A 19,121-nucleotide genomic window follows, 5' to 3' on the forward strand; every position below is an offset into this window, starting at 1 on the left:
TTTCTATTTCTGTAACCTTGACCAATTAACTCCCTTTTGGGTTCTTTAGTTATTCATCTATAAGAAGTAGATAATATTAATGTTGCTGTGAAAAGCAAGTGGGATTAAGGCTCTTCGATCCCAAGCACGTGAAAGTTCTCTTCAGTGTATTTAAATCCACAACTATATCACTTGGAAAATGAATGAACATTATTGGGGTGCTTGAGTTTATATGTCTCATCTATTGATTATATTCTTTCTCCCAATATGCTATAATTGTCCTATGCACACATAGAAAAGCTGTGTGTTCATGGAAGGCAGAGAATGAGCCACACAAAATGACAATATAATTTATCATCCAAACCAGGACACTTTTGATTGAGAGGGGGATGCTATTAATAATTATACCAGGTCTCAGCATAATCTGAGACTGTCCTTATGAAAGCAGGACACACACACTCCATGAGCATATGTGTATGTGTGTGTATACTGATACACACACACACACACACACACACACACACACACACACACACACACACACACATACACATCTTCAGAATCTCCCCGTCACAAATCTCATCCTCATGCTAGGTAGGTAATAGGTACTTGCTAAAGCTATGCTTGTGGAATGAAATTGAAGGGCTGGCAGCCTCAGAAGTTAGCAAACATGACTAGTCTTGTATAGCTCATCCCTTCCTCCCCGTGTCTCTTGCACGCCCTTCTCCTTATTCAGCACTAATGTCACCACCAAATGGCACATTCATCATCCCAAATTAGCCATTATTAAAGTCATCCATTTGCAGGGCTGCAGCTAAAATGAATTGTGTTATTATTCCAGTTACGGCAATGAATGGCTGAACATCAAAAGCCATTTTGATTTTTGCAGCAAGAAGGCAATCAATTATTGTATCTTGCTGGCTTGTCCAAAGCTGTATCCAGATTGCTCTGAGTGAATATAAGCCTTCCTTTGTCCCAGTTGCATGTTCTCTCTGTCTCTGTCTTTGTCTCTGTCTCTCTCTCTGTGTCTGAGAGAGAGAGAGAGAGAGAAAGAGAGAGAGAGACAGAGACAGAGACAGAGGCAGAGAGACACAGAGAGACACACACAGAGAAAAACTTCCTCATGCATTCTCTTATTTCTCCCATCAGCCTGGATCAACACTCCCTCTCAAAACCTGAGCTATATCTTCTTGACTTTGAGGCTTAGTCTCTTCCTGGCTCACACCGTTTTCAGCTCTCCAACTCCTGAGCTCTGTAGACCCAGGCAGTAAACCAGATTGGACTACAGTCTTGCTTCAGTCCCTTCTACTGCTGCATTACCTGTGATGTCTGTGGTGACTTTGTGAGGTCTAGCAACCTCATTTCTATGCACATATTCTCTGCTTCCTCTTATGCCAGGTGCCCATTGCCTTCACTTTGAAAAGTTGTCAACACACAAGAAAGAAGAGAAGGAGACTCACTGGTAGAGTGCTTGCCTTGCATGCATGAGGCCCTGGGTTGGATTCCTCAGCACCACATAAACAGAAAAAGCCAGAAGTGGTGCTGTGGCTCAAGTGGTAGAGTGCTAGCCTTGAGCTGAAGAAATGAGGGACAGTGCCCAGGCCCAGAGTTCAGGCCCCACAACCACCACCAACAACAACAAAAAGACTTGTGACAGCTCATTTCTCAGAAAACACCTAAACATCTGCATCTTAACTAGATACAAAGGCGTTTAAATGTGATATTCACTTTACATGAATATAATATACTTTGATAGAAATCACCCTACCTGGGGTTTAAATTAAAGCCTTGAATTTGCTCAGCTGGAGCTATACCATTTAAGCCATGCCTCCAGCTTGGCTTTTTGCTGGCTCTTTTGGAGAAGGAATCTGTCAGATTTTCATGCCTGTACTGGCTTAAAACTGAGATCCAAGCCAGGCACTGGTAGATCATGCTACTCAGAAGGCTGAGATCTGAGGATCGTGGTTCAAAGCCAGCCCAGGCAGGAAAGTCTGTGAGACTCTTACCTCCAATTAATCACCAGAAAACCAGAAGTGGTGCTGTGGCTCAAAGTTGTAGGGCAGTAGCCTTAAGCAAAAGAGTTCGGGGACAGAGCCCAGGCCCTGAGTTCAATCCCTACAACTGACCAAAACAAAAACAAAAACAAAAAACAAAACAACTGAGATCCTCCGAATCTCAGCCTCCTGAATATCTAGGATTACAGGCTTGAGTCACAAGTGCTGGCTTCCTTTATAGTAGTTTTTAGTGAGTCTCATTGTGACATTTTCTTAATATGCATAATGTACTTAGATCATATTAGCTGTATCTCCTTCTCATTTCTCTGTCCCTCATTTTGCTACTCTTGTCCAAACAGTCCTTCTATTTGAATTTTTAATGTCTAGATTCCTCATGTGAGCTAGAATGTGCACCGTTGGTCTTTTTGAACTTGGCTTATGTCAACCAACAGGATGATCTCTGATTCCATCCATTTTCCTGAAAATCATACAATTTTATTTCTCTATATGACTGTGTGTATATATATATATATGTATATGTTAATGACTGTGTGTATATATAATATATTTTCTTTTTAATTATTGCTAAGTAGTGTACAAAAGACTTACCATTTAACAAAGTAGTTTATGAATGCAATATATCTTGATCAATGTCACCCCTTTCAACATTCTCACCCACTCCTCCAGACCTATCCCCTTTCCTCACTTTTCTTAATTTTGTAGGATATTTATTGAATTTGTATGTGTGTGCACACATGTTTGTACATGCACCAGTTCTGGGACTTGAACTCAAGGCCTGGGCACTGTTCATGAGCTTTACAACTCAAGGCTAGCACTATACTTCTTGAGCCATAGCTCCACTTCCAGCTCTTTGGTAGTTTATGAGAGTAAGAGTCTCATGGACTTTGCTGCCTGGGCTGGCTTTGAATTGCAATCCTCAGATCTCAGCCCTCTGTAGCTAGGAGTACAGACATGTGCCACTGTTCCCAGGTATATACACTGAATTTTTACTGCATTCTCCCCACCTTCTTTTCATTTGTCTATCCCTCTCCCCTTTCCCCATATGACCCCTTTCAAGTATGCATTTCGTGGTGTTTATTTTGTTGAATTTGATTTTGCCTTTCTGTTTATGCTCTCCCCTGATACTACATTTTCTTTGTCCAACCATCATTTGGAACATAGGCAATTCGTCTGGCTATTGTGAGTAGTGCTGCTATAAACATGAAAGGATCTATAAACATGAAAGGATCTATAATCATGGAAGGATTTCAACTATATGCCACTTTATATTCCTTCAGACATATGCCTAAGAGCAGGATCTCATGGCAGTTCTATTTTTAGTTTTTTGAGGAACCTCTATACTAAATTTCATAGTGGATGTACTAACTCACCTTTCCATCACAGTGTGTAAGCATGCCTCCCTTACCTCAATCATCATCAACATTTATTGTTATTTTCTTGATCATTAACATTCTGGCCAATGTGAGATGGGATATCTTTTGTTTTGATTTGCATTTCCTTCATGGCTAAAGATTTTGAACATTTCTTCATGTAATTACTGGCTATTTATGTTTCTTGTTTTGAGAACTGACTTCAATTTGTTTGCCCATTTGTTAATTAGATTATTTGTTCTTTGGGTGTTTACATGTTTGTGCTATATTCTAGATATTAATTTGTTGATAAATACCTGGAAAAGATCTTTTGCTCCCATTGTTTTGAGTCATCTCTTCCTTCTGGTAATATTTTATCCTTTGATGTACAAAAAGGTCCTAATTTGATTGTATTCCCATTATTCATTCTTGCTCTATTTTCTGGGTAGTCAGATTCCATTGAGAAATGTATTGCCTGTGCCTATACCTTCTAAGGTGTTTCTATGTTTTCCTGCAGTTGTTTCAAAGTTTCAGGTCTTACATCATGGTTTTTGATCCCTTTAAGTTTTGTTGTTTTTTTTGGGGGGGTGTTCAGGGTGGTAGATTCAGATCTAATTTCAGTCTTCCACATGTGAACACCCAGTTTTCCTGACACCATTTGTTGAAGACACTGTCTTTTCTCCAACATATGTCTTTGGCACTATTGTGGAAAGTTGGATGGCTGTGGCTGTGTGGCTTTTTTCTGGGTCTTCTATTCCATTAACTTACATATCTTTAACAGAGTCTTTACTGCTTTACCTCAGAACAGTGATTTAAGGTCACTGGAATAGGAAAGTACATATGAAAGAGAGAGACTGAAAAGAGAGACTGCATGGTCAACAGGCCTTTTCTATGGTGGCAATTTTAACAATGGTGATGAGAATACTAGCAGCTAATGTTTTCTTACTGTTTGTACCATACTAGATGTAAACTGAGAAGTCCAGACCCTCTATCCTGGGTCATTGAGAAGATGAAGTAAAACTAAGGTATTGCAAACCCACAACACATATTTCCTAGATGCTGCACAGGGCAAGGTTGCTGTGAGATTTCTACTCCAGATTCCATCACATCTCAGCCCCATTCCTGTAGTCAGCACTCCTGTCTCCCTGTACCTACTTCAGCTTGTAAGTTAGGCCTAGAGGTAAAACAGCAGGAGCACATGCACAGTAGAATAAATTCCCCAGGGCCTTTTCTCCATCAACAGGTAGAGGGTGACTGTAACTGTGACTGTGACTGTTGATTAGCTGAAATTAAGTTCTTTCTGCTAGATCATGTCCCCAAGGGCTTCCAATATAGAATTTATTTACCTTTGCTCAGTGTCAGAAATTATATAAGCCCTGACATTACTCTCAAGCCCCTAGAACAGTCAGTCAGCTGTGTGGCTATCTGCTCACTTTCCCACACTTTCTACACACACACACACACACACACACACACACACACACACCTGAGGAAACTTTCTAGTGAGATCCTCCAAAGATATGTGTATTGCGTGTAAGTATACAATCAAGATTGTGAAATAACTGATTTTTTTTGTTTAATCCCATTCTTGCTATTGGCAGGGAGAAGAAAGATACAGGAGGTGTTGTCCCTATTTACAGGCAAGAAAATAACTTGTCACAATGTAAATGACAAACATGGACTCAGAGTTTCTGGGTTTTTCTTCACCTGTAAGTAATCTCTGAGTTGAGAGTACTTGGTTATCCAAACATAACTATGTTTTTTAAGTATCAAGGCAACAAAGATTTAAGCTTGTTCTTTATTCCAATCATTTTTTTACTGACAAGAAGCAACGAGCTTCTGAATACAAAGATCAGTCTTTTTGAACAATTTATTATTTTTCACAATTTACTAGTAAAAAAAAACATGATATATTCATAAAGGGAAAGTAGGGCAACACACATACAACTGGATGTTTTACCTCCAGAGTCAACTATACTTCAGTATTGGGGAGCATTTCCTCTGATCTTTACCCTGTGTATGTGTGCCTGAATTTCCTACTATATTTCCTACATTCTAACACAGACATTATTCATTTCTGAAATCAGGATGTATCTTTTAGTGGATGTCAAAAGCAACTTGCAAATTCCTAGGTAGAGAGACTCTACAGGAATGCTGTCACTTTATGTAGATGTGGGCTCAGTTGTACTCATAGAATATCTGTGTATCTGACCATCACTTCATTTGAGTTTTTTGCTTTGGAAGGGTCACTCATGGTTAAGAATTTTGCTTAACTTTGACTTTCTTCCTCAGTGTCACTTAAAATGTCTTCTAAACCATACACTGTGATGCATCATTAAAATGAAACTTTATCGTGCCTGAGGAAGATTGCCTGTCGCATGCCTCACTATGCAATTAAAGGCAGTGGAAATGGCCAAATCTCTTGGAATAGATCATAAAAATTTAAAAGCTAGAAAGAGTTGGTGTGACTATTTCATGCATTGTGAGGGACTATGCCACTCATGCATGAGACATCTATCTGTCAAAAGCTTCTGGGTGACTTTCAAAAAATAACTTATTTCTAACTAATGTAATTGAATAAAAAACAAGTCAAAGGAAAAAAGCCCAATGAGTCTAACCAAATAGGAAACATAGATGAATCCCTAGGTTTCTTCTGCATGTTTTGCTATGATTTGGTCCCATTATCACAAGCTGGGATTATGAAAAACAGTCACATGTCATATCAGTATGCTATATGACTACTAATAGTAAAAAGTAATGCAGAACAATCTTCCAACTCTGTAATATGAAGAAAGCCCAGACTCCACTTTTAGCTGATGTTACTGGGAAAAAAATATGTCAGAATCTGTATTACTATCAGCAGAATAAAACTTGGGAATATTAAATGTAGTATTTCTTTTTTTTCCCAAAAGCTGTTACTAAACCAATTATTTGCAATCTGGATCATCTCTGAATTGAAAAAAATATTGGGTACCATATAGTATGCAATTTTATATTATGCATTTTAATTTAATATTACAAAGCAAGCATTTTCAGTGCCACTGAATATTTGAACACACATTTTGATGGATTGCTATATTGAAAAATTGTTTCTCAGAAAGGTTGTGCCAATTGACAATCCCATCTACAGTTAATGAGAATGTACCCTCATCAATACGTGGGATTTTATTAATTTTAAAAGATAGGCTTTTGCTAATTTGACAGGCAAAAAGATAATATTTCATCTTTGTTTACAGTTTGTTGGCTACTACCATGATTAAGTGTTGGAAAGTATAATTGTTGACCATTTTTATTTTGGGGTATAATTTGGCAGCTCACATCCTTTGCTCATTTGTCTATTGGAGTCTATTGTATTTGTTTCCCACAATGCATAAAAGCTGCAGCTAGCCCATCCGTATTCCTCTGCCCCTGATTTCACCCACTGCCACAGTTTCCAGCATACCAATAGTTTCCTACCTAATGGCCTTTTTTTGCCTGAAGGCTTTCCCAGAAACAATGGGAGCTTGTTTCTGGGAAATCCAGGTGCCCCTTAGACTTACAAGATAGTGAATACCACTGTGTCTGACCTTTAGCTACTGAGGATGGCAGTCCTTGGATAACTATGATAGACTCCCCATCCTCCAGTGAAATGATTCTAAGACTGGTTTACACAATATCGCAGACAATCCTTACAAGGTCTGAGTCCCAGTTATTCACACTCATTACTTGATCCTTTCTTCACTTCTTTCCCCCCATTTCCTTATTGTACTTTCTGAATTCATAGCCTAAATAGCTACCTATGTCCAAATCATTTTATAGGTTCTGCTTTTAAGAACTGACAGTAAAAACAAAATGAAACAAGAATATTTTCTGTCCATATACCTTTTTACAGCCATATTCATTGTCTTTCCAATTGAACTCTTTAATAAGAAGGTCACAGTTTGAAAACAAGCATAAGAAAGAATAAACACAGTCTCCTTAGTAAACGTTGGGGTATAGGACCCAGCAATACAGAGGCCATTGTTTTCTGGGGTATGCCAGTTGTCTGCTTCTGAAAACCTTGCAAGAGATTGCTGAATTCTCAGCATAGAAACGTTATCTTTCCAAGCTGCAAGGCCAAAGATTCAGAACATTCAAAAGCATGTTTGATATATAGAAACTGGTTTTTATGTTTGTATTCTATATTTATAATCTGTCTAGCTCCAGATATATACGGGTACTCTGAATATATGTGTATATATAATGTATGTACATATGCAATTGCCAATTTATTAATTTACAGTGAGAAATGCGATTGTTAAACAGGCCAAAATGCTTGAGTAGGCAGATCACTGCATTCTTTGTTTGTAGGCAAGTTGTATGGGGAGCCAAATAAATTATCAAAAGATTGCTTGGTAAGCATAAAATCAGAACAAGGAGAGTTAGCTGATCTTAATGGTCACTCCGCTTAGACAATTGAAGCACTCTTATCAACTATGGGGTCACCCTTGCCAGGGAACCCATAATGTTGAATTCACTTGGCCGAGATAATTCTTTTGGATAACACTTGGCCGGTAATGTCATTTCTTTGCTGGCCAACTACTTTCTATTCACTCCAAGCAGAGTATGATACAATTAATTTGGTTTCCACTTACAAAATCCTTCCACTTACAAAATCCTTCAGATTTGTACTAAATCACCTTGAACACAGTTTTGAGTGTTCTTGACATTTCTAGTCACTCCTTTACAGACAATTTCTTATTTAATTTCCCCAAGTATCTATCCATATCCCTTGCATGTAGATTTTACTAGCTTGGCTCTCTGGTGACTTGTTTTACTTTGGTGGGGAGGGGCAAAGCCTGCATGGGGAGTGCAGTATAGCTGTCCCCTTCCAGGTACGATGACATTGCCTTCAACTGATATGTGATATGTGCTTCTTTCTTTTCTGGCTTCATCTGCCACTATCACCCTGTGTTCTAGCAGAGTGTTCTAATGTACCACCCCAGAATGGTTCATTCTGTCTCTCTCTCTCCCCCATATTTCACAATGCTATTACGTCTTCTTTCCTCCATTTCTCAATGAACTGAATCGCTCTTTAAGACTCAGCTCGAACACTCATTCTTTGAACCCTCTTCCATCTCTACTCAACACAAAATGCACAAACCCTTTCCCCACAGTGTTACCACAGCACTCAAATGCTCCTAGCACCTATTCCACTGTACTGTATATATTTATGTGTCCAAACTCCCCACTAGACCACTAATTCTTGAGGTCAGATTTTATTTATTTATTTATTTTTGTATTCTCAGAGCTTAGCCTAGCAAACAGCCTTCAGTAAATGCTTTTTATAAATGAATTCTCCAAAGTCCTATAGCCAAACACCCAGGAACTCTTATTTTCAAAATTCATACTCTTGAGCCAGCCAGGCGCCAGTGGCTCATGCCTGTAATCCTGGCTACTCAGGAGGCAGAGATCTAAGGATCTCCGTTTAAAGCCAGCCTGGGCAGGAAAGTCTGTAAACTCTTATCTCCAATAAACCACCAAAACCTGAAAGTAGTGCTGTGGCTTATGTGGTAGAGTATTAGCCTTGGGCTGAAGAGCTGAGGGACAGTGCCCAGGCCCAGAGTTCAAGCCTCATGACCGAAAAAAAAAATTCATAGTGTTAGAAATTATATGACAAAGGCTTTTTAAATTGTCTAGTACCTGAGTTTGAATTCAAGGCTTCATATTTGCTCTACCATTTCGGTTCTGAAACAAATCATCATGAGTCATTTAGCCAAGTTGACAGTTAGCTAACTAGTATCATGTGCCACTGCTGCATCCTTAGAGTTGGGTATATAGTAGGTGATGGACATGAGCAATACACACAAGACTTCAATTTTCCTAGAACTTACATTTTAGTGGGGGAGTAACAGTTAATAAACATATAGACAGTTAAAATACTTTCTACTGTAAAGAAATTTAAACAGCATGAGATGAAAATTAACTTCAATAAAGAAATTGTTAAATTTTTGGTAGTTAGAGAAAAGCTTTTTTAAAGAGAATGACATTTTTTTCATGTTTAGATTTTTTTATTGTGAAAATACTGTACAGAGGGGTTACAATTACATGGGCAAGATAATGAGGAGTAGCCTCCTCCTTTGTTTACCTTTCACATCCCTTCCCAGCCTCCCCCCGCCCCCCCATGAGTACATTTCTTATCAAGCATTGTAGCCTCCTCCTTTGTTTCCCCTTCCCATCCCATCCTCCCCCCACCCCCCCACCCAAACCTCCTCCTCCCCCCCACCAAAGTTGTAAGATATGTATTCAAATGTTTTTTCTTTCATGCGATTGTTTCTAACACATTTATAAGATTATTTCTTTGTTGCTTTATATGTCCCTCCCCCACGGTATAACCCTGCTTTCACTGTATTTGATGTTGTTATAATTTACGGAGGGGAAGGGAAAAAAACAAATTGTTTAAATAGGGATAATAGTGGACCCATTGCAACAATGAGACGTACAAGTCGTTATGTTGAAAAAGAGAATGACATTTGATCTAATACATAAATGACCAGAAGGGGCGGTCTCTGACAGGATTTGGTAGTAGAATACACCAGATAAAAGGCTCAGGTACAAAGCAAGTGCCTAGAAGATATGAAGGTAGGTAGAAGTATTATCAGGGCACAGTGCCCTGTGAGTCTCAAGAACTTGTGCATATAGGGCACAAGATGAGATCAGAGAGGTGGACAGAGGCTGGAGCATGGTATTTTTTAGGCAATGAAAGGTTGCTTATAGGATGCATGTTTTGGGGCCCCTTTCTTGGTAGAGTTAGTAGAGTCTCTTTCTTTCTTTTCTTTCTTTCTTTCTTTCTTTCTTTCTTTCTTTCTTTCTTTCTTTCTTTCTTTCTTTCTTTCTCTCTCTCTCTCTCTCTCTCTCTCTCTCTCTCTCTCTCTCTCTCTCTCTCTGTCTCTCTCTCTCTCTTTCTCTCTCTCTCTCTGTCTCTCTATCTCCCCCCCACACTCTTTTGTTTGTCAGTCATGAAGCCTGAATTCTGGGCCTGGGTGCTGTCCCTCAGCTCTTCAACTCAAGGCTAGCGCTTGAGCCACAGCGCCACTTCAGCTTATTTCTGCTTATGTGGTGCTGAGGAATCAAACCCAGGGCCTCATGCATACAAGGCAAGCACTCTACTACTGAGTCACCTTCCCAGCCCAAGTCTTTTGCTTTCAAATAAAGTTTCTCTGCTTTAAAAAAAAGTTTCTTGGATTTTCTTCAAATTACTATGGAGAGCCAATGGAGCATTTTCAGGAGTGATAGGTTTAGTTTTATATTTTAAAAGATCACTAGACATACTGATGCAGATAATTATACGTAGAAACCAAGATTTCCACTGGTAATACCAACTGAAAGTTATCACTGAATTCTACTACTCAGGCAGCACTCATTCCAGCAATATACTAAAAGCAACTAAATGCTTCAATATATTCTCCAGAAATGTCATAGCTGGGTGGGGCAGGTCATGGAAACTATTTCCCTTTAAGCTTGTGGGGGGGAGGGAAAATAGGAGAAAAATGGACAAAAGGGTAACAAGTTTGACCAAAAACTACTTATTACCTTACTTATATAACTGTAACCCCTCTATGTATCACCTTGACAATAATTTTAAAAAGACCTTTAAGCAAAGACCAAATAATTCTTTCCAGGTGGATACTTAAAAGCTGACCGTGGAAGAAGAGTAGTCTACAAATGGCCTAAAATGGGCTTTCAAAATTAGGGTATAATTAACTTTCAGCTCAATTCCAGTGGTCAATAATGTGTGCCACAAACCTCACCTAGCCTGGCTAAGATTCAGAAGTTTGAAAGAGGTAAGAGCTAAGCAGAAGGTTGTCTATATAGCACCTTTCTCCTCCTGATGAATCAAAAAATTGCACAGCCAGCTGCTCTCATTCTCAATTCTTCTCTTCAAGGTACAGGATTTGTTGCAATATAGGGACAATTATATTGCCACCATAACAACTCGTGTGACCTATTAGGTTCTTTCTCTACTTGAAATTTCTCTTGAATAAGTGTGTGAAAATGGGAATCCCATTGAAGAACTAGATGAGAAGGCATGTTTTTGCTTAGATTTAACCAAAGGCTGTTTTCTGCTGCAGCCCAAGCAAGACAGAACAATATCAAGTAGGGAGAATTTTAAGAGACAAAAACAACAGAGGCCACTGCAATCCCAAGAGTCCCACAGAGGCAAGAACACTGAGTGAAGAAGTCAGATTTTAGACTCATAGCTCTAAAGGTATGAGCATGAGGAGTTGAACCTAAGGAGAAAGGAGAGTTATAGACACCAAGGAAGAGATGGATACTACAAACTGCCAGGAATCTAAGGCCAGAAAGGCCAAATAGACATTGGGCTACCCTGGTAGAGGGCAGGAAGTGAATGGTATTAATATTGTTCAACCCTAAAGGACACTTTGAATCCAAAGTGCTATCACAAGCTGATCAGGGCCTATCAGCCAAAGTGAGGAAATACTTAAAACTGTTTTTCAAACAAAATTAAGCTAGCACTCAGGCCACGGATGCAAATTACAATGTTAGGCGAGGCAAATCTTAAAAACCAGAAGACTTTGGCCCTACAGGTTAAATTTAAAATACAAGGACCTTAACCAGAAATCTGGCATCTATCTGGGGCTTTAAAGAAAAGAAAGACTTCAAAAATGTAAAATGAGCACCTGTGGAGAGGTTATGCTAGTCTCTGAGTGAAAAGAAGCCCCAAGAAGAAGGCAGGAAAAAAACTGAATGTAGGAGCTCCACGCTGTGAATAAAATGGCCTACCTCTTGAGAGGAACCTAATGGCAGTGTGTGGGAAGGGCTGATTAATTAACTGAATTATATGGAAGGATACAATTATAAATCCCCCACAATTCTATTGCTGTTACTCCAGTAGGGGCAGCCATTTACTTTATAGCCCTCTAGCACCTGAACCAACAGTGTGCACAGTGCTCCATTCCCTCCATGTGAGACCATCCTTCAACATTGACCTGAGGTTACAGATTGCATGGAACTCTACTAAGCCAGGCTCGGGGTAGGGGTGGGGGTTGGTCAAGAGGGGGGATGAAGAACACAATGTGACAACAATGGTCTCCATTTGAACAGCTCATTTTTGCTAAGCCTTTTCTCCTGCCATGAAGGCTAGCATGAGGGGCTGATATCAATTGCAACTTGCCCTCTTCCACCACCATACATATTTTTCAGTGCTCTTTCAGGCTAGGAACCATGACACCTGCTAAACTGGAGGATGAGAAGCTGTCTAGAAGTCAGCTGAAGCTTCAGGTTGGATGCAGGATATTAGGGAAGGTAGTAAATGTCACAGCTCTAATAGAGAGACATATCACAAACAAGTCCATTTTTATTATATTGTTTGACCTGATGTGCTTGATATATTGCTTACTGTCCAACTCTGTGACATTTGAAAGATTTTGGCCTGACAATTCTTGAGCCTTTCAATATGGGTGGCGCTTCATTTAGAAGAAAAAAAATCAATTGCCAGAGGAGATAAAAAAAAGTTGAAAGAAAGATTCCAGAGATAAGAGTCTCATGGACTTTGCTGCCAGGGCTGGTCTTGAACTGTAATCTTCAGATCTCAGCCTCCTGGGTAGTTAAGATTACAGGCGTGAGCCCCTGGCACCTTGCTCCCTTGGTGTTCTTGCTCACAGTTGGTGTTCTACCACTTGAACCCTGCGTCCAGTCTATATGTGTCTGGCTTCTTTCACCTAAAATAATGATTTCAAGGCTCATCAATGTACTCCATTCCTTTTTATGACTAAATATGTTCCAGTGTATGTACATTTTATTCATCCATTTAGTAGTTTCTTTTTTTTGGCTATTTAATGCTTCTATAAACGTTCATGCACAAATTGTTTGGTGGATATATGTTTTAATTTTTCTTGGGTGTATACTTAAGAATGTGCTCACTTCAGCAGCACATATACTAAAATTGGAATGATACAGAGAAGATTAGCACGGCCCCTGCACAAGGATGACACACAAATTCGTGAAGCATTCCATATTTTTTAAAAAAAATAATAAATAGTAACTCAAATTTTAACTTTTTGAGGAATTCCCCAACTTTTTACAGTTTGGTACCATTTTCTGAACAGCACTGTATGTGAGTTCCAATTTCTCAAGATCTTGTTAATATTTGTGAATTTAGATTTTTAAAAACTGTAGCCATTTCTAGTAGGTGTAAAATCATATCTTGTTGTGGTTTTACTTTTAGTTGTTATGTGTTTAATGATTGATGTTATGTGTTTAATGGATATTATTGTGTCTTCTAATGTCTATTCAAATATCTACTCAGCTATTTGTCCATTTTTAATTATTTTATTAGTTAAAGATATTATTCTAGATACTAGACATGATTGTAAGTGTGTTTTACATTTATGTATTGTATTTTAACTATCTTGATAACATCTCTTGATGTCCCAAAGGCTTTCATTTTTATGAAGTCATAAGTAGGTGCATTTACATCTTCCCATGAGAGTTTTAACTTTAATAGCTTGCATTTAGGTCAATGATTCATTTAATTCAATTTTTTTATAATATGATTGTTAATTTTATAACTGGACTTGATTGTGCTACAGAATGTCCAGATATTTGATTAAACATCATGCTAGATGTTTATGAGAGGGCGTTTTTGGATGAGATGATCTTTCTTGGTGCTGAACTGTTATGTCCTGGAGGAGGACTGATGTCTGTAAAGTAAAATTGCATCTCTCATTTCAGTGCTGCTGTTCATTGTTTTGTACTTGCCTAGATCCTCCTTCCCCTCCTCCTATTCCTCTTTTTCCTCCTCATTTGTGTTAGTTCTGGGGCTTGAATTCAAGGCCTCTTGCTCTAGCGTGGCTTTTGTCCTGAAAACTGGCAGTCTACCACACTACTACTTCAGCTACACCTCCACTTCTGGCCTTTTAGTAGTTAATTGGAGATAAGTTTCTCAAATTTATCTGCCCAGGCTGGCTTCAAACCATGATCCTCTGATATCAGCTTCCTGTATAGCTAAAATTATAGCCAGATTCTGACCTCTTCTTTCATGAGACAGGGCCTCACTATGTAGCTGACTGACTTCAAACCCGTGATTCCCCTGCCTTGACCTGTTGAGTACTGGGATTATAGGCATGTGACATCATGGCCAGCTTGGGGTGCCACAACTTCTTAACTAAATTCTAGATCTGTCATGAAGCTATATTGTTCTGTGTATTATAGTTAAATTGATTTTTTTTGGGGGGGGGATGGTGAAGACTGGAATTTCCCATTGTGCCTTTCTGCTGATGCCAGTTGTTTTTTTTTTATCCTTTTTTTTTATCCTCCTTTATCTTTTTAAACATATTTAAGGTTAATTGATCTAAGATTTTTTTCTAGCAAGTCTAATGTTTGGGCATCCACAAGGATAATTTCTACTAGATTTATTTTTTCCCAGTGTATGGACCTACATACATGGTCCTTGAAATTTTTTGTTTAAAACCATTTAAATATTATGATATGATAATTCTGGGAATAACATCCCTTCATTCTTGTGGTTTGGTTATTGTTCTTTATTGTAATAGTTCTAATTTGTTTATTTAATGAGTTTTCTGAGCTGATTTTGTGACGTCTGTATTCTTTGTTGCATCTGACAAAGTGTCAGTAAAAATGTCACTCATCACTTTTTTCAAGATTCACTTACATTGTTTGATTAAACAACAGCTTGGTTGCCCTGAAACCCTAGATTAATAACCAGAGTTTCAGTAAAGTATTTTTTCTATTTTTGTAGAGGTCCTCACTCTGACATTTTCAATCTAAATCTTTATTTTTGAAATAGTATTATAAATATTCAAGTGTATAGAATTTTCCAGATTGGATACATTTTGAGGTAATGTTATATGAGCAACCCAGACTCAAATTCCTGTGCTTTTATTTAACTTGTTCAATTGACTTTGCCTCTCTAGCCTCAGTTTCCTCATCTGATATGCAGTCTAACATTGTGGGTTATACCAACACAGATTTCTACTGCCTTACCTCAAGTTGGTTCTGAGAAGAAGGCAGACTTGAGAAGAATATGACAAATGGCATGTAAATGGAATGACATGAAGATAACAACTCGGGTATTTATCTCCTAGGCAGTATTGGTATACAACCTAGAGGCAGAGGCTAGATGATAAGACAAGAAGAATAACTTCTTCAGAATTTTGCCCTAGATCAGTCACCAGTGGACACCACTTAAGACTTAACTGCATAGAATGCCTATTAAGGGACCACATTTGATTTCCTAGCTTCTCTACAAAATTTTCTGACTTTTCCAATCAACAAAGATTTCTCTATCATTAACCTGAATTTTTGTTTGCATCACTAATTTGGCATTAAATCATAAATTACTCCATTATAAAGTCAACTTTTCATGCTTGCCAACTGGATTCATCCTCAATAACCACTCCTTGATCACTCTAGAACATCCTTGGCAGTGCTTTTTAAATTTTTTTTGTCAGTCCTTGTGCTTGAACTCAGGGCCTGGGCATAGTCCCTGATCTTTTACTCTAGGACTCTACCAACTGAGCCATAGCACCACTTCTGGCTTTTTCTGAGTTTTTATTGGAGATAAGAGTCTCACCGACTTACCTGCCAAACCACAATCCTCAGAACTCAGCCTCCCGAGTAGCTAGAATTACAGGCACTACTGGCAGTGCATTTTGACATAAATTTTATAATATGTATCATAGAACTCTATACACTGCAGTGGACACAATAGGCACTCAATAAACTTTTCTGAAATATTTTCACAGTTTAGAAGACTCTATCCTTCAAATTAATAGGATTTTTCTTGAATGTCCATGTTAAGGTTAATCATTTGGGTGGTAATTGTTCTTTGAGCTCTGCTACGAGCTTTGATATATTTCAGCAGAGTCTTATCTAATACTTAAAATGGAGCAAAAATCTTAACCAAAATCCAAGCAGAATCCTATTTCTAAGTCCTTTCATTCTTATTAATTAATTAATATTAGCATATATTGGTGGTATAAGGAGGTTTCTTTCATTCATTCATTCCATACAGTCATGCAATGTCCCCTGGTCAAACTGCACCCCTCTATCACTCCCCCTCATCCCTAGTCACCTTTCTTAAGACAATTTCAGCAGGTTTCATTGTGCTATTTTCATACATGCAGATAAAGTACTATTGTCTGTTAATTCATGACTACTTCTTGCTGTATGGAAAGCTCTTAAAGCTTTCTCAGTCCAAGTAAGACTGACTTCAAAGCTCAACTTTGTGATACATGAAGTGTGGATTCCCCATCTCAGACCTTTCTAAATGCAAGAGAAACTTAACACTTGCCCATTTCTCCACAGGCTATCAAGTTATCAATCCCTGGGATGCATCAGTCCACCCCTCCAGTACTCAAGCTGTCAGAAAGTGATCACTAATGATAGGTATACCTCCCCAGCCTGATGGTTTCCTTACTCCTTTTTGATTATATAGGGCAACCTGACCCATTCCACAGGGCTTCTTCCTGCCATCAGATTATTGGCCCTTAGTTGTGAAAGCTTTTGCCTGGAAAGCGGTGTCAGAGGTTAATGGGACTATTTTTTCTCTCTCCTCAGATTCACTTTACTGGAAACAAACTCCCCAGAATGCTGTTTAGAGAGTTATTTATCTTTATAATTTGAAAAGGCCATGTTCACGTTAGGGGTTCTGGGTGAAGTTTACTATTGTTATTTTTCTTGTGTCACCTCCCACAAATCCCATCAGCTAAAAAGACCTAAAACAGACTGTGGGAGAGAGTAGGTCAATAGGATTCAGGTTTGGCCTTCTAAAGGGCATGGCTTTTTTTTTTTTTTTTTCCCAAAAAAAGGTTTGTCACTAGCCACTGGGAGCCAAGGACATGGATGGCTCTCCAGGGGTTTTCCATCTTGAATTTGAATGAGCCCAGCTCTGTGCTTTTCATCAATGCTAATATGCTACTCAGATCAGCACCACTCTTAAAACACACGGTGGAGGGCAGTTCCTTTGTGTTGGAAGGACAAGCACATTTTCTTCCCTGGACCTTTCAATCTGCAACTGAGGTTTGCAGTTTAAGTGCATTCTCTGTGGCTTGAGGTTTGGGAAGAAAATGAGTTTTACTATTTTAGAAAGCAAATTTCATCTCTGGAGATGGCCTCCCAATTAATCTGGAAGGATAAGAGTATAAAGTTTGAGCTATAAACTGGATATAAGAAGGCCTAGGTATAGGTAGAAAGTAAGATTTAAGCCAATATCAAAGGTTATATCTAGGGAAATTTAACATTTCTCTCCTCTCTCTTTGCTTTGCAATTCGAATGCCCTCTCTATAGAAACCCACTATTAGTTTGGTATATAGCCTTCCAAGTTTCCTCTGGGCATACATATGCATGGATGTGTATGTGGTGTGTGTGTGTGTGTGTGTGTGTGTGTGTGTGTGTGTGTGTGTGTGTGTGTGTGTATGTGTGTGTGTATAGATAGATGATATATGTATAGATATTATGTGATATATATAAACATTCAGAAAACGTGGTTTTTTAATATAAACACTATCACTCTAATGCATTTCATTTTGAAAGTTGTTGATTCCTTCTACATTTCTCAAATGTTAGCATGTGTACTCATTACCTGATTCATGTAATTGTATTCCCTCTTTATGATAATAATATTCCACCTTTATAATAATCATAAAGTAAATTTTAAACATGTTAGCATGCATCAGAAACACTCAGGTGACTTGTTAAATCACAAATTTGTTTCCTCCTCTAGTTTCTGATTGGCTAGGTCTAGGGTGGGACTTGAGAAGTGATTTTTCTAAATGTTCTCAGGTGAACTGAAACTGCTAGCTCAGGGACCATAGTTCAAAAGCATTCCCTTAAACAACACGCCTGCATACCTTTCCATGAATATATTTCTTAAACTTCTATATAGAATTGTATAGGAGCACTTTGCACTCATTCCTTTTATACTGTTTGTCCTGTATCCTAGTGAGCAATCCTCTCTGCCATCACTACATCAAAAATGTCCCCTATACAAAATAGACTGAACTCGAGGGGAGGAAAGAGTAAGTTTCTGTCTTTATCTCAGGGGTTGGCATGTAGTATACATTCAATAAATTAATGTATGAAAGAATGAATTTCCAACCGACTTGAGAGACTAAAGTTGAGTGGGTGTTTGAGTTTGAGAGGGAGATCTAATAAAGCTTCAAGATATCTGGGACTCCGGTTGAGCTCAGATGAGATACTGATATATTCATGGTAAGTATGTGTTGTGTGTTGGGGTTAGAATGAGAAATGTCTATTTGTGGAAATCTTTTAAGATAATTCCTATATCTCCCCCACCACTTTCCTATCCCTCCACCCCTTTAAAAAGGCAGTAGTTATAAGAAAGGCAGAAGAGATTCTCTTGGTATGCAAATGTTAATTATTTGTCGATTATATGTTACCAGAGACAGAAATCACTCATATTGTAAGAAGGAATGGTACTGGGAAAGGATATAGTTTGGAGCATCCCTGTTCTAACAGTCTGAAATCTAACATGGTATATTATGCTCTAAAGTCTGTGCAGATATTGCAAAATCTGAAATACTTCTCATGCATTTGGGAAAGGGATACTGAACTCCTACTCATTTTACACTTCTCATATGAGAATTATAAAGCATTCTTAAAACATTAGGTCTTATCCCCTCTGCCGAGGGCATTACAGTTTGCTCTCAGCAAAGCATTTCCTATAGTCATATGCAGATAGCACACATATCATCACTGGATATGTAATATGCTTCTTTTGATCCATCAGATTTTTACTAAGGCAAGAATTATAACC

General features: G+C 38.4%; 1 non-coding gene and 1 pseudogene across 1 annotated transcript; one reads left to right on the forward strand and one right to left on the reverse strand.

Annotated features, from left to right (window-relative positions):
- LOC138839773 (RNA/RNP complex-1-interacting phosphatase-like) overlaps positions 1–19,121 on the reverse strand; it is a 65,091-nt pseudogene that overhangs the window by 12,375 nt on the left and 33,595 nt on the right.
- Positions 13,239–13,345, forward strand: LOC138840613 (U6 spliceosomal RNA). The gene has a single exon (XR_011376165.1). It is a non-coding gene; the product is annotated as a U6 spliceosomal RNA (small nuclear RNA).

Source organism: Dipodomys merriami, unplaced genomic scaffold (genome assembly GCF_024711535.1).
Source record: "Dipodomys merriami isolate MVZ:Mamm:240054 unplaced genomic scaffold, mDipMer1.0.p SCAF_3, whole genome shotgun sequence".
Taxonomy (NCBI): domain Eukaryota; kingdom Metazoa; phylum Chordata; class Mammalia; order Rodentia; family Heteromyidae; genus Dipodomys; species Dipodomys merriami.